This window comes from Eurosta solidaginis, chromosome 1 (genome assembly GCF_040869045.1).
Source record: "Eurosta solidaginis isolate ZX-2024a chromosome 1, ASM4086904v1, whole genome shotgun sequence".
NCBI classification, from domain to species: Eukaryota; Metazoa; Arthropoda; class Insecta; order Diptera; family Tephritidae; genus Eurosta; species Eurosta solidaginis.
Window position 1 is genome coordinate 156,737,713 of NC_090319.1, and position 13,879 is coordinate 156,751,591.

A 13,879-nucleotide genomic window follows, 5' to 3' on the forward strand; every position below is an offset into this window, starting at 1 on the left:
TATCATCAGCATATCCCACAATTTGCGTGTTTTCTGGTAGATCAATTTTTAGCACCTCGTCAAACATTGAATTCCAAAGCGTTGGACCAAGAAAGGATCTCTGTGGGGCGCCTCCAGTGATGTTGTACTCTTTTAATCCTTGATCCGTGTCTAAAAGATGTACTCTGTCTTTAAAATAGCTAGCTATTATTCTGCGTAAGTAAGCTAGTGTGCTGAAGCTTCGCAGCGCTGCCATTATCTGAATCCAGTTCGCAGTGTTAAAAGCAGATGCCCAACGTAATCAGTGCACAGAACTTCCTTTTATTTTGGCCTTCAGAGATAGCTTATCTAGCTATATTGACGCCTATTTGTATTGCATTTACGGTGGATCTTGATTTGCTCGCTATTATACGCTCGAAAATCTTCCCTAGGGAGTCCAGCATACAAAGTAGCCTGTATGATGATGGTTGCTCCGGCTGTTTACCAGGTTTCAGCAAGAGGACAAGTCTTTGTTTTTTTCACGGGCGAGGGAACACTCCTTCTCGCATACACGCATTAAAAAGATCAGTAAAAAATGTAGTCCTAGGTCTGACAGCGGCTTTAAGGGCTATGTTTGGTACTCCATAGAGTACTGGGGATTGTAATCAACAAATCTTTTTACAGCATCCAGCACCTCTTGCTCTGTAGTTTCCGGAATTTCCGTACTTTCGAGATCCTCGCTTGGATAAGTCCAGCGATCTTGCGCCAGGAAAAGTGCTTCAACCATAGTATTCATTAGTACCGGGCATGTGGGTTGCTGTGATATCGGTTCTTTAACTTTGGCCATCACAGTCCTGTAGGCTGATCCCCAAGGATCATGGTCGACATTATCCAGCAGTTCCCTAAAAAACAACTTCTTGCTAATTTTTATGGCATTTTTAAGTGCCTTTCTTTATGCAACATTTTTTACGCTCCTCCGTAATTTCGTCGTTCCACCAATATACCTGAGTGCGCTGGGCTTTTCCGCGATTTCTGGGCCTGGCAGCATCACATGCCATACATAGCGACTTAGTTATTTGAACCGACTGGTCTTCCGCATGCAATCCTCGTACTATGGCATCCTTCCAGAGAATATCAAATATTTGTGGATCGAAAAGGTGCTGTTTCCATTTCCTATTTTGTAGGTTTTTTGCTGCTACCGATCGTGAAGTTCCGAGCAGCTCTACGCTAATAGCTTTATGGTCGCTGTGTGTCTAGACGTTGCTTATGGACTATTTTTCCCGTCTTGCTATTTCGCTGCTAGTGAAGGTGGGTACCTGTATCGAAGGTATATATTCCTGGTTCATTTAGGAGTTCTAGCCTCAGAGAAGTAAGGCTTTCGGGAATGACTTTCCCTCTTTCGTTGGTTCGTCTACTTCCCCACACAGATGGCCATGCATTGAAGTCTCCACACACTAAATGCCGGTGTTTACCTTGTGCTTCCATGGTGATCCCGTACATCATGTCTTCGAACTCGGCGGTGGTCATGCTCGGAGGGCATAGCAACTGAAGACGTATATACCGTTAATTTTTGCTACCGTTGGCGTCATATTTTCCTGCGGAAGAAAAAATTATTATATTCAATTATTATAAGCCGGTGTTAAGCTCATGAATTCTTAAATATAAGTATAAACTGAGCACCCCATTAAACAAACATACATAAATATGTAAAATTGAGCCCGAGTTTACAAAGCTTCTCATTCGCAACGAAGAAAAACTTTAAAAAAACAAATCTACATGGCACACAAATTAATATAGAGACAAAATGTTTCAATTGTGTTGTTAGTGTAGAAATGAGAAAAACTGAATTAAGCATGAAAACAAATACCAGCAGAATAGCCTAGTGGTTAAAGGCAACTGCAGTTTCACCATGTGATTCACGGTTCGAATCCCGGTGAAACCTTTGATAACATTACAAAATTGCCTGATGATGATTACGGGGCAGTTTTCGAAATGGTTCCATCGCAATATGCCAGTAAATGTTTCTTTCTTTTCAGTTTCTCTTAGAACAAATAATAATTGAAATTCAGTTATTATAAGCCGGCGTTAGGCTCATGAATTCTTAAATATAAGTATAAACTGAACATACAATTAAACAAACATACATAAATACACCCAAACATTCATATTTTAGTGACCCAGATAACCACTATGAGTTCATTTGCATTTGCCAAACCGCCCAATATATCGATTCGTCATACAAACCAGCGGGTCATATTGACAATATGTAGGTCACTACAATAAAATGCTGACAAACAATTATTTATTATGAAATCATGGTACTTTTAAGTATGTAAACATTAATGTAATTATGTATGTATAGGCTAAGAAATTTTGTATAAATAGAAATGTATTTCTTTAATAAACAAAGAATGATAATTTAACGCTGCTCATCAGCGTGTCTTTTCATTTACTTCAACATTTATCACATCGATCCTGCCAGTTCGACCCTTAAGCATAAAATTTGCTGAACAAGCGAGAATTGCTTCAAGGATCTAGCTGGTCAGAGATCCTGCCAAGTTTTTTATTACTTTAAAACGGGAAAAAGGATCACGCTTTGTAACGCGTACACTTTACCAAGGATCAAGCTTTGTAACGCATACAGCAGTAGAGTTAGAACACTTTATTTTAACAGCCGATCCAAAGAACCAAATGCCATTGCAAAAATAATAAAAAACAAAAACAACTTCAAGCAACAACAATAGCTACAGCATAATCGAGTGCACCCAGAGAAAAAATTGTAATTTTTAAGCAACACGATTCATGTTAATTTCACACGATCTATTTTAACATGCAAAGCAACAACAATTTTTGAAAATTTTTCAAATTAACACGATCTGGCAAACACGATTTTTACTTCTTCGACTTCATGTAACATGAGGTATACTGATAACAATATTTTACTGTTAAAGTAACCCTGAAAAGTGTTGAAAAAAGAACAACAGCAACAACTTCTTCGAATTCATGTAACATGAAGTAGTCTGATAACATTATTTTACTGTTCAAGTAACATTTAAAAATGTTGACTTAGACTTCATGTAACATGAAGCAGTCTAATAACAATATTTTACTGTTGAAGTAACACTGAAAAGTGTTGAAAAAAGAACACCAGCAACAACTTCTTCGACTTCATGTAACATGAAGTAGTCTGATAACATTATTTTACTGTTCAAGTAACATTTAAAAATGTTGACTTAGACTTCATGTAACATGAAGCAGTCTAATAACAACATGCTACTGTTGAAGTAACACTGAAAAGTGTTGAAAAAAGAACAACAGCAACAACTTCTTCGACTTCATGTAACATTAATTAGTCTGGTAACATTATTTTACTGTTGAAATAACACTGAAAAGTGTTGAAAAAAGAACAACACCAACTATCCCGTTATAAATTCGTCATTTTTCTAGAAATGTTAGCATCTCTTGCAATATAATATTGTGAGTTGTTAATAAAAGCTATTTTGTTTTGATAATTGCGCAAGTTTTTTCATAAACAGGTATTTAGTTAAAGCATTTCGTTAATAAAATGAGCAGTGTAGTGAGTGATGTTGACCAAGAATCCAGCCAAATATTTATTATTGGGCCCAGTGGTGAGCTGCTGCCTTCTGGTGAAATTGAGACTTCTCTGCCGCAAAGCGGCACCTCAGCAGCTCCGATGTGCGTGAACACGAATCTAAAGGACATCATTTGCGGAAAAATAGATTTTGGCGAAGATGTGTACAAAAGAATGATAGGTAAGATAATTAAATTAAGTTTTTATGAACAGGAACCTTTTCATTTAATCTACAATTGTATGTTTGTTAATAAGTGTGCATATTAGGGTGCACCATATTTGTATGGAGGCAAATTTGTATTAAGGAACCAATCAAGAACTTTTCGGAAATTCATGTTAGGTAGTGAAAACGTGATCTGTGGAAATATTTCAAGATATGGCAATGCGAAAACCTGCCAGAAATTACTAAAGGTCAGCAAATTCTTGCTTTGTTTGATAAATTTCAAAAGAAGGCCCACCCTAGTGCATATTCATAAATATACATTAGGTCGGGTCGATTTGTGGGGAGGCAAAAAAATCGCCCATTGCTCTGTGAAAATCATATTCTAGGGATCAAAATAAGAAACTTTGCCGAAGGAACCATACCTCTAAAACGAATTCTGATGTCTCCCCCCCCCCCCCCCCCCCCCCCCCCCCCTTTGGGTCGTAGGGGCAAATTTTGAAAAATCCCACTTTGAAATGCCTATGTTTTTTCTTTTTGGAGTTTATTTTTCTCTTTAGAAATTTATTTAGTCAGAACATATGTAAATGAAAAAATTAATTTAACTTAGTAATAGAAAATAAATTTAAAAAAATTATTAAATATTAGCGTTTTTACAACCCCCTTTTAAAACCAAGGCATCACTGTGATGCATTTGCATGTCGTAAACATAGTTGTGTGGGTTTTTTATTCAACCGTTTTAAAAAATGAAGGTATCACTGTGACACAATTGCAGATCGTAAAATTGCTTATGTTGTTTTTTTTAAGCCACCACAAGACACAGCAGGTAGAATTGAATTTGCCCCTACTCAAAAGATCGACCAAAAGAAGGGGGGGGGGGGGGGACATCAGAATTCGTTTTAGAGGTATGGTTTCTTCGGCAAAGTTTCTTATTTTGATCCCTATAATACGATTTTCACAGAGCAATGAGCGATTTTTAAATCGACCCGCCCTAATATACATATTGCGATTTTATATTTTCAGACTATGGAATGGACACTGAGAGCCTGTTTTTAATTAAAGAAGACGATATCAATGAACTTTTCCCTGTTTCAATGCTTGGGACTAGAATTAAATTTAAGCAAAGGCTAGCAAATTTGAAGGAAAATAAAGTAAGCGTTGGTTTTAGTTAAATGTACACATGTATATATCTCAACCTGTCAAAGCAAGTACACTTGTAAAGAGTCTAGGTGAAATACTAAAAGCAACTCCATGGGGCCAAAGCATTTTGCAATATAAGGAACATTGTTTGTTGCTAGACGAACATCGCGAAGCTTTGGTAAATATCATAGTCCAACATTTTTCTGAGCGGTCGATCCCTATGACAATGAGGGATATCATTAATTTTTCAGAACAAATTATATTATTATTTCCTATAGAAGATTTGGTAAGATTTTTAAAAACAAACGTTTTTAATATTGGCTATGTATTATCCCGATATCCAGCTGTCAGTTTTGTTATAAGTAGTATCAAATCTAAAATGTTGCGCCATGTTTGATTTAATGTATTGGACGAGTAATGGTAAAGTGAATTCACCAACGATACAAAGCCATAGATTTAATACTATGATTATTCCAAAATGGCATCTGAATTCGGGCCTCCCTCATAAAACATTTGCTTCATTATTGTACTTACATATATACAGAGATATTACTGCAACAAACGCAGTGAAAAAAATCCTACTGGAAAATTATATGACAAAGCAACAAATGTCCGCCGTAAAATGAAAAGGGTACAAAAGTCAAGGATGCGGAAATCGATATAAATAGTTATAAAATAACCGAACAGACAGAAACTCAAACCGAAGGTATACATTTTGTTTAAATGTACAATTTGTGTTTTATTATATTTATTTTTATTATATTGGTAGATGAAGATGCTTTGGGCAAAAAAGTATGGCTTTCACATAACGTGGAACCATGGAGTGTTGTAGAACAAAACTGGAGAGATACGATTGCCTTAAGAATAGAAGATGTCAAATATAAAAGCAAAAATGTGCTTATTGAATGGCCGCTTTTAAAACATTCATTTGGATACTCCTTGGTAAGAATAATTGACCATGAATTTTAAATATTATCATATGTAAGTAAAAAGTATATTCATAAAATTTGTTTTTACGTAGATTGAAATTGATTTCGAATTTAAATACCCGGGAAAATCCCAAAGTTTGTTCACCGAATGGCCTAATTTTACAACGGCAATACTTCCATACATGAAGGAAAAAGTAAAGGATTCAGCATCTAAAAATTTATTGGCTAAAATTGAGACATCCCTGAATGACGGTGATTTAATACCTATACTTTATCATAAATAATAAGTATATATGTATTAATGTAATTTACTTTTTATCGCAGATTCAAAAGATGCTTTTACATGCTGTGCTCAAGCCATCAATGATTTCTGTCCAGCAAGCAAATGCCGGCAAACGTCTGAAATGGAAGCCGTCTATAGGCGATGCTCAAAACGTTACGGTACTGCACTGTGAATGCATTAATGATTACCAAAGACTATATGAAGAACTTAAGTTGAAGGCTATGGGGAAAGAACTTCCACTGCAACCTATAATTTTTGTTATTGGACCAGATATAGTTAGTTTGGCTAGTTTTTATATTCTTTTCGATGGTATTCTATATAAGGTGCCTACATTTTTAAAAGCACTTGATACTATATTTAAGTTATTTCATGTCCTGAATTTTGAGTATATTTTGAAGCGAAAAACCTGCAGATCAAATTGTTTGTGGAATTTATTACAGCTTTCCTACTATACCAAAGCACAGCCAGTCCACATTAGAAAATATATTTGTTGCAGGATTTTTCAAATCGAGACATCGAAAAGAATATGGAAATATGTATTCATTCGGACCTTTAGTACAGGTTATTCAACAATTAAAAGCAGAAGGATTGATTCTAAATACTTCGTATGGAGAATATCATGTTTATTTTGTATTAGCGCTAATAATTGGTGATAATTTAGGTTTGAACTCAATATTAGGGTTCACCACTAGTTTCAATTCAAATTTTTACTGTCGAAACTGTAAAAGACAAAAAGTAAATTTAAGGTCAGATGTTGAAGAGCTTCCAGAATATTTGAGAGACAGAGAAAATTATTCTCTTGATTGTTCCCTTAAAAATGAAGCACTGACTGGTATTAAGGAAGCATTTATTTTTAACGACATACAAAGCTTTCACGCAGTTGATAATTTCTATTTTGATATGATGCACGATATATTTGAAGGTGTTTGTAGATATGATATTTCTGAAGTTCTTTTAAATTTTATTGTAACGAAAAAGTATTTCAGCATTGAAATCCTTAATTATCGTAAGCTAATGTTTCAGTATGGCGAGACAGAAATCGGGAATATTTGTCCTCCTATAACTTTAGTTAATTTAAAAACTTCTAACTTTCGTATGCCAGCTAGGGAAATGAGGACTTTGTTGCACCATCTTCCTTTAATAATTGGTGACTTAGTTCCTGATTGTGGATATTCTTATGATGTCTGATATTGATGAAGTTTATTTGAAACGATTAGATTCTCTGATTAGACAGTATAATACTTTGTATCTATCACTTTTTAATAAACATTTAAGACCGAAATTTCATTTTCTTGTTCATAACGTTACATCAATAAAAAAATATGGGCATTAAAAAACATTTGGTGTATGAGATGTGAAGCAGTTCATAAAATTTTCAAGACTTATGCAAATTCAATGAATTCTAGAATAAATGTGCCTTGGAGTCTTTCCATAAAAGCCTCCTTAAAATTTGCTTACAATTTAAAAAACGAAATACTTTTTCAACCAGTTTTATTTTAAAATGTTAAATTTCTCCTACCTTCTAGTAACGTATCAAAATATACTACGAATTTTCAAATTAAATATGAGTTACAGAAATATCAATTCTATTCCGAAATAACTTACAAGGGTTAGAATTCAAGAGAAATTTATTTTTTGTTACACAACGAGCAACTTGCACTTTATTTGAAATTGAAGACATTGCTGTTTGCCCTTTACAAAAACTTTTCTTCATATGTTCAAAATATAATATAAGTTTTAGTCCACATATTCAAGCATATATATTGGGGGGAAAATCACCCAATTTTTTTATTATGAAGTGTGGGGACATATATTCTCCAACCCTACATGCACATATTTTAGGAAATAAGAAAAAGGTTATACGTTTGAAAAGTTTTTGAAATGAATACAACATTTTAAAAACATGATTTGTCCCATATGTATGTATAGGAACAAGTTTTATATTAATATTTTTTATAAAGAAAGTTACATATATATTATCTACAAATTTTGTAGAAGACTGAATATACAAATAAATATGTATTTACATATTTAAAAAAAATGCTGAATTTTCATATCATAAGAGATTTTATTTTATTGTTAAACATAAATGTTTTACATAATAGTGGTATAAAAAAGACATATAAGTATGTTCGCCATTCTCGTATTCCATATATAGTCCAGGCATATTAGCATTTCAGGTGGAATTCTTCCGGACCATAGCTTTCTTTGGTTTATGGAATTCTCCTACTTATGAACATGAAACGTTGAAAAAATAAACCAAACATTTTTTTGACAGCTGCTGCCATTCTCGAAATAATAAAAAAAATTCCAAAAAATGCACTTTAAATGACTGCAGCAAAGTATGCTCTGGAAATTTTTGCTTTATTTTTTCAACGTTTCATGTCCATTAGTGGGAGAATTCCATAAACCAAAGAAAGCTATGGTCCGAAAGAGTTCCACCATTCATTGGTTTTTCATCTAATATGCCTGGACTAATAAAAATAAAAAAAAAATTGTAAACCTTATTTAAGTATATACATATTATTTAAAAAAGTCGTAAAATATGTTAGTAAAACAAGACGCTTTAAAGAGCATATAAAAGTTTGTTAAAAGAAGTAAAGTATTATTAAAATGGTTGGCCAAAATGTAGTATTTTAATTATTATTATTACTATATATTATATATAGCGGGCATTATTCGCATAAGATTTTTCTCAAGTCTGATTACATAAGTATACTAATATAAGAACGCTGAATTAATTTCATTTATCACAAGATTTAAGTTCAAAATTTATGTATATTGGATGTATTTAATAAATACAATCACTTTAGAGTCAATTTTAAAACAAGACTTTTACTTAAGGATAAAACAACAGGGGATAGTGTTAAACGTAACAGGATTTACTGTTGTTTTAACATGATCATGCAGTATTAATTCAACATTAATTCCTGTTCTTTCTCTTTAAAAGGAGACGATAGGGATTCTTCTCTATTCCCACAGGGATCCTGGACGGACTGAGCATACTCCGGCGCAAGGAAAAGTCCGTCACAATGTAATACCACGAACAGTATTCCTGCCAAGATTCCAAGGGATTTGATTTCGCCCTGCAGAACTTTTTCATTTTATAAATAAAAAATAAATGTAAGGCGCGATAGCCTCCGAAGAGATCTAAGGCCGAGCTTCTCTTCCAATTTGCGTCGTGCTCCTCTTGATTTTCCCTACAAATTGGCCGGACGGGACCTACATGTTTTATGTCGACTCCGAACGGCATTTGCGAGCCAGATGAGTTTTCACTGAGAGCTTTTCATGGCAGAAATACACCAGGAGCGTTTGCCAAACACTGCCGACGGGCGACCCTGCTTAGAAAAATTTTCTTCTAATTGAAAAACCTTATTTCTAAAATTTTGATGTTGCTTTGCCCGGGGTTTGAACCCAGGGCATACGGTGTGATAGGCGGTCCATTTTGAAATTTTCTTTTATTTTTGTATTTTGTTGCACCATATAATTACTGGAGTTGAATGTTGACATAATTCACTTATATACTGTAAAGATAATCAATTTTTTGTTAAAATTTGACTTTTAAAATTTTTTTTTAGAGTGGGCGTGTTCTTCATCCGATTTTGCTAATTTTTATTTAGCACATATATAGTAAAAGTAGTAATGTTCCTGCCAAATTTCATCATGTTATATTCAACGATTGCCAAATTACGGCTTGCAAAACTTTCAAATTACCTTCTTTCAAAAGTGGGCGGTGCCACTCCCATTGTCCAAAACTTTACTAGTTTTCTATTCCACGTCATAAAGTCAACCCACCTACCAAGTTTCATTGCCCCATCCGTCTTTGGTAATGAATTATCGCACTTTTTGAATTTTTCGAAATTTTCGATATCGAAAAAGTGGGCGTGGTTATAGTCCGATTCCGTTCATTTTAAGTAGCGATATGAGAGGGGTGCGCAGGAACTTACATACCAAATTTCTTCAAGATACCTCAAAATTTACTCAAGTTATCGTGTTTACGGACGCACGGACATGGCTAAATAAATTTTTTTTCTCCCAGATCATTTTTATATATAGAAGTCTATATCTATCTCGATTAATTTATGCCGTTACGGATTGCCGTTATGCGAACAAAGTTAATATACTTTGTGAGCTTTGCTCAGCTGAGTATAAAAATATTTTTACTTTAACCCCCGGTAGAATAGAAAATATTAATAGGAAAATATTTTTACTCTAACCCTCGGTAGAACAGGAGATTTAGTTAATTAGGGAAAAGGCCTTTCGTAAGTTAAATAATAAGAAAATTTTTTTACCTTAACTTATCTACATAGAAAAATTTCGATAGGAAAATAGTTTTGCATAATTTACTAAATAGAATGGTAGAACCAATAAGGATAAGAAACTGGAAGAAATGTTAACCCGATATGTAAACATAAAAAAAAACGAGAGTCAACATAATATGTACTGTATGTAAAGCAAATGTAATCAAATAAAAGCAAAGAACACATAAGCAAACAATTTATTACCTATAGCATCAAGTTACTACTATGAAACAAATTACAATTGAATGCAAAAGATTGAAAATATTGGGCCATTAAGCGTAAAATAAAACAACACGGCACACTTATACCAGTTACATTAGAGTGACCGTCTATAATTAGTGTTGCGTGGAATTCACCTCACTTCGAATGCGTTTAACGATACAAATATACATGCACCCAAACGTTCATATTTTACTGACCCATATAACCACTATGAGTTCATTTGCATTTGCCAAACCGCCCAATATATCGATTCGTCAAACCAACCAGCTTATGTGTGGATCATATTGACAATATGTAGGTCACTACAATAAAATGCTGACAAACAATTATTTATTATGAAATCATGTACTTTTTAGTATGTAAGCATTAATGTAATTATGTATGTGTATGTTAAGAAATTTTGTATTAATAGAAATGGATTTCTTAAATAAACAAACAATGATAATTTAACGCTACTCATCAGCGTGTCTTTTCATTTCCTTCAACATTTATTACAAAACGCTAAACATCGGCGTTTAATTCCTACTTAGTTTTTCAACTTTCATGGCGATCCTGCCAGTTCGACCCTTAAGCATAAAATTTGCTGAACAAGCTAAAATTGCTTAAACGATCTGACTGATCAGAGATCCTGCCAAGTTTTTTTTTGTATAAAAAATGGGAAAAAGGATGACGCGTTGTAACGCGGACAGCAGTAGAGCTAGAATAATTTATTCCTCCCACCGATTAAGTAATGTTAAAAAGGATATAAATCAGGATCCAGACGATGAATTAAATTGCGCCCCTCCGCAGAAGAATCAAATGCTTTTGCAATATCCAACAATATAGGACAACCAAAATCCATTGCAAAAATAAGAAACTTCAAGCAACAAAAATAGCTACAGATAGACAAAGCATAATCGAGTGGAATATTATCTCAGATGGACAAAGCATAATCGAGTGGAATATTATCACAGAATGACAACATCAGCAAACCGTGGATATTTTGGTAACAGCAAAACAACTACCCTAACTGGCAGCTATTTTATGACAACATGAACAAACCGCGGATATTTTGGTAACAGCAAGACAACTACCCTAACTTGCAGCTATTTTATGTATAAATATATTTAAGGTTTAGAATCAATTGAGCGGCGTTATGGACGCTTAACCAAGAGCAAAAACTTTTGTTTTCGCTTAGGAATTTTTTTAGAAAATTAGGACTAGTATTTAGTTGAAAAGGGTATAAAATAAAATCTTACTAAAATTAAAAAAAAAAAATGTTTAAATAGTTTTAAAGAAAACAAGAGGTTCAGTTAATTCTTTGTTATGCAAGCAACAGAAACAGAAGAAGAATTACACAGAGTATTAAAAAGTGTGAAGACACGATAAAAGAGTTCATAAAAATCTCTGAAGAAATTCTCAAAAAATGTAAAACTGTTAAGAAGGGTCCGACACCGATTACTATAGAAGAGTATCGGCGACGGATTAAGCCTAATAAAAACGAAGAAATTCCTAAGACCACTACCCCAGTAAAGAAGAGCAAAGGGGAGGCAAACAGTTAAAAAAGAGAAAAGAAATAGCTGAAAGTCTCAAGCTGTTAAATTTAACTACCAATACAATAGACAGACTAAAATTAAAAGAAAAAATAAAAATACTAAGAAATAGAAAATAACTTTTCAACAAACCTGAGGGATGAAAATACATTAAAAACTAGGAACTTCGAAAAAGAATTAGAATCATTAAAAACTCCCTGGAAAAATATAGAAATGAATAGGGAACCAACCCTAGAAGATGTAAAGAACCCTACAACTACAGAAGAGGAAATATGAAGGATGATTAGGATGGTTTTCCCTAATAGGGCTTATATTAAATAATAGTATGAAAAAAATCTATATATTCGTTTTAATAAATAAATATGCAAAAAAAATTAGAAAGGTTTAAATAGAATGTTAGAGATAAAATGTTAAAATCCCTTATACAATTTACCAAATACATTATATTTTTTTTTAATAAAAATCGATAGAAAATTGTAAATGATAATTAAAAAAAATTATTTTGAAATAAATTTCTTTAAGTTATTTAAATAATGAAAATAAAAACTGAGCAAATTAGGATGTTTAATATAAATTGTTATATTTATTGAGCTAAAGGGTTTCAAGATGAATAAAACTGGGATCTACCGAGGATTTATCCAAAGTTGAGATTGGTATCATTCGGAGCTTTATCGTTGCAACCCAACGATTCTCTAAGTAGCTAGATCTAAGTCACCGTTATTTTTGGTGTATGTGGTATCACAACGGACCTTCGCGTTGTCCAAGTAAGCTATCCTTATCAGGGCAGCTACCACCTAACCTAACCTAACCTAAACTGGGGACAAAACAAAACAAAACAGTCCTGATGATGACTTCAGATTGAAGTTGAAATATCGACCAAATCAATTATAAATGAATATAAGCAAAAAAATAAGTTTTATTCATCTTGAAGCCTTTTAGCTCAATAAATCTAACAACTCACAATATTCAAGGCTATTAACTTGTATTAAAAAAAGAATCTTTAATGACTAAATAAAAAATAAAATCGAAAAAAAAATCATTTTTTATCCACTTATTCACGGAAACAGGAAAATAATTATAGAGAATTTCAAAATGTCTTGGACAAAGATGGCGCACGGCATCATGATAGCGATAGCCGGATACGAATTAGGGAAAGAAAATTCTGAAGTACCCGAGAATAGAATAGTAAATTATGAGCCACCAACCAAGGTAGATACAGAAAATATTCCGAACATTCCAGATGTTTGGCTAGCAGTTATAGGTTGCGTATTCATGCTATTGATCATCACAATAGCTGTGATGCTCAAAAATTATATGAAGCATAAATACAGGCAATTAAAATCCGTTCCAGCTCGTATCTAAGAAATTTTATTCTTAGTACACTATTATTTAAAGCTTTTGTCCCACTATTTAAAACTGAAGCCGATTTTTAGGAAGAGCAACAAACAATTGAAAAAAACACTTAAACTTCTTCTACAAATAATTTAAAATACACCTTCAAATAATAAACTTCAAAATGTGACAATCGACAGTAAATGCAGCTTCACTAGCAATTCCCAAATTAAATGGCAAATCAAGAATTTGCATAATTTCTTTGAATGCTCTTGATATCTTTGAAGACAAAGATAGTCATGAGGCAATAGAAAAAAAATTCTAGGACATTGGGAATATGTACATTAAAAAACCAGCTCATAATAACAACAAAAATGGAGAAAAAGTCACAAGATAACCTATATATAAATAAAGCGCTATATAAATTTGC

The 13,879-nt window shown here is 33.2% G+C and overlaps 1 long non-coding RNA gene across 1 annotated transcript; it reads left to right on the forward strand.

Annotated features, from left to right (window-relative positions):
* Positions 1-4,624: 4,624 nt before the first annotated feature.
* On the forward strand, positions 4,625-9,862 carry LOC137239231 (uncharacterized). Its single transcript, XR_010949308.1, has 4 exons — positions 4,625-5,556; positions 5,620-5,792; positions 5,872-6,031; positions 6,104-9,862. It is a non-coding gene; the product is annotated as an uncharacterized lncRNA (long non-coding RNA).
* Positions 9,863-13,879: the final 4,017 nt, after the last annotated feature.